This window comes from Galeopterus variegatus, unplaced genomic scaffold, assembly GCF_000696425.1.
Source record: "Galeopterus variegatus unplaced genomic scaffold, G_variegatus-3.0.2 Scaffold11282, whole genome shotgun sequence".
Classification (NCBI taxonomy): domain Eukaryota; kingdom Metazoa; phylum Chordata; class Mammalia; order Dermoptera; family Cynocephalidae; genus Galeopterus; species Galeopterus variegatus.
Window position 1 is genome coordinate 48,331 of NW_007737393.1, and position 3,391 is coordinate 51,721.

A 3,391-nucleotide genomic window follows, 5' to 3' on the forward strand; every position below is an offset into this window, starting at 1 on the left:
CAAAAAAAAAAAAAAAAAAAAAAAAAAAGACTTAATAGTTGGCATTGATGCAGAGCAGAGAAGGATGCATTGAAGGGCAGCTACTGCAGATATCTGGGCTTAGTGTTCTAGGCAGAGGGAATTGCAAGTGAAAGACTGGGGAGTGGGAAAGAGCTTGGAATGTTCAGGACAGCTTGGCCGGAGATCAGGGAACAAAGGATGATGAAGGAGAGGACAGATCATTGCAGGCCCCAGAATGTATCTCCCTGGAAACAAAATCCAGAGTGATGCTCCCTGGGTGATGCTGGGCACTGGGAACACACATCACACAGAGCCATCTCTGATATTCTCACCCACAATGAATGATTATTATTTCCCCTTTAAGCCTTCCCCTAGGAAAAATGGAAGGGAAAAGTAGCAAGGGAATTTGCACAAGGTCATAGCCCTGATATGGGGCCCAGCAAGATCTAAACTGAGGTTTCTGGATTCTGCAGGCCCTGCTCTCCCCTGAGGGTCTGCACATGCCACTGCACAGGAATAGAGGGATACTAAGAGTATACATTTCACACTTCCACACCATATACTATTGATTGCCAAAAATAGGAACTTCCTCTTGTAACCCCTGATCTTGATTTAGGACCCTGGGCTGAGAGTGACCCTATCAGCAGGAGGACATGGCCTGAAGAATCCCAGGATGTCACCATCCTTTGTATCACTGTGCCAGACCCATGTGGCTGGGGATCCAATAGAGTAAAAGACTGGGGGACATTTTACACACCTGTGGTGAGAGGAAGGTGACAGGGTAAGTACTGTGGACTCAGCTGAACTCTCTCCCAGGCCCTACAAAGGTGTGGAGGTGGGTTCTATCCTGCTTACTGTCCTTTCCAGCTCAGTCCCAAAGAGCCATCTGGTCTCCATGGGTGATGTGGGCAGACATGGCATGTGACAAATGAACGTCCACCCTACCAGTGCCAGAAGTCCTGTCTATGTCAACGAGAACAACAGAAAACGCTCCTATCCCAGGCTGTCTATTGGGCATATGAGGCACATCCTCCTGGGTAATGTAGTTTCTGTCCTCTGCATGGCCAGGCAGGAGTGCTCTTCATATTCTCTGAGGGAATGGCTAAGCAGCACTTAGAGGGGCACTAGAAAAGAATGTCTAGAGGCCTTTATGAAGAGGGTAGGACTTCATATCTTAAGGATTTCTACATTTTATTTTCTGCAACAGATCACATAAGTATTTAGAGACATATTATTTCAGATGCTATGAAGGGCTACAAAACCAAGTAGGCAGAGGGTTATGTCAGGGAAGATGGCCAAGTAGGAAGGGTCATAAATCTGCCTCCAACTGGACAGTTGCACTGGCAGAAGCTCTCTGAAGTGACTATTTTGCAACTGAGCTTATTTGAATGTTTGCAATTTCCAGCTTGCCTGATAAATTGCAATTACTTTCTGCCATTTTAGCCATCAGAGGTGGTGGTGACTACCCATTCCCCACCCCCCAACCCCATGGCNGTTCTATGTTCTGACTGTGGGTTACTACTTCTGAGCTTGTGGGCTTGTAGGCTAGCCACCATTGTTTCAACTCTACTGGTTGAAGTGGCTTCCAGGAGACCGAAAGGAACTACATCTGTTTTTCTTTCTCTTATATTTTAAAACAACCAAATATATGGGGAAAATTTGACAGCCATCTCACATGTCCATGGAAAGATACAAACACAAAAAAGACCTGAAAAGAGCTTAAGCTTCATTTCAGGCTAATCCCTGGCACACAGATATCCTCCAATAGTGAAAACAAAAACAAAAACAAAAGCAGCCAAACCTAAAAAAGGGGGAGAATATGATTTCCAGAGTTATCACATCACAAGATTCAAATGCCCAGTCTTCAACAACAACAAAATCACAAGGCATACAAAGAAACAGAAAAGTATGGCTCAATTAAGGGAACAAAATGGACAGGAAAACATACTTGAGGAGGCCCAGATAAAGAGCTAAAGGAAGACAGGACAAAGACAGGAAAATGATGTATGAAATGTATGAACAAATTGATAATAGCAATAAAGACAGAGAATGATTAAAAAAAGATATCAGAAAGAAATTCTGGAACAGAATATTACAACTGAAATAAAAATTACACTAAAGGGTTTCAAAAGAAGACTTGAGCAACCAGAAGAAAGGTTTGGCAAACTTCAAGATAGGCTAATCTAAATGATCAAGTCTGAGGAACAGAAAGAAAAAAGGAATGATGAAAAGTAAATAGAGCCTAAGGGAACTGTGGGACATCATCAATGTGGAAATCCCAGAAGGGGAAGAGAGAGAAAGGAGCAGAGAAAATATTGGAAGAAATAATAGCTGAAAAGTCTCCAGATTTGATGAAAGACATGAATTTAAAATTCCAACAAGCTCAATGAACCACAAGTAGAATACTCTCAAAGAGACCCACACTGAGACACATTATAATCATATGTTCAAAAGCTAAAGCCAGGGCCGGCCCGTGGTTCACTCGGGAGAGTGTGGTGCTGATAACACCAAGGCTGTGGGTTTGGATCCTATATAGGGATGGCCGGTTTGCTCACTGGCTGAGCGTGGTGCTGACAACACCAAGCCAAGGGTTGAGATCCCCTTACCGGTCATCTTTAAAAAACAGAGAAGACCTACAATACATTTCAAGTTGAATTTTGTATATGGTGCAAACTACAAGTTAAGATTAATTTTTTTTTCCATACAGATATTCAATTGCATCAGGACCTCTTACTGAAAAAACCATCCTTTTCCCACTGAATTATAATTAAGAGTTTGTCATAAATCAAGTGACTCGGGCCGGCCCGTGGTTCACTCGGGAGAGTGCGGTGCTGATAACACCAAGGCCCCGGGTTCGGATCCCATATAGGGATGGCCGGTTCACTCACTGGCTGAGCGTGGTGCTGACAACACCAAGTCAAGGGTTAAGATCCCCTTACCGGTCATCTTTTAAAAAATAAATAAATAAAGTGACTCAAGGTGTGGATCTATTTCTGGACTCAATTTCATCCCATTGATCTTCATCTATTCCTGCACCAATACCACACGATATTAATTTCTGTATGTTTATAAAACATCTCAGTTTCTGGTAGTGTAAATCTCCATCTTCTTCAGAATTTCCTTTGCTATTCTAGGTCTTCTGTATTTCCATATACATTCTAAAATCAGCTCTTCAATTTCTATTTTTAAAAAGCCTGTTAGCCCGTGGCTCACTCAGGAGAGTGCAGTGCTGAGAACACCAAGGCCACGGGTTCGGATCCTATATAGGGATGACCGGTTCGCTCACTGGCTGAGCGTGGTGCTGACAACACCAAGTCAAGGGTTAAGATCCCCTTACCGGTCATCTTTTAAAAAAAAAAAAAAATAAATAAATAAAAATAAAAATAAAAAT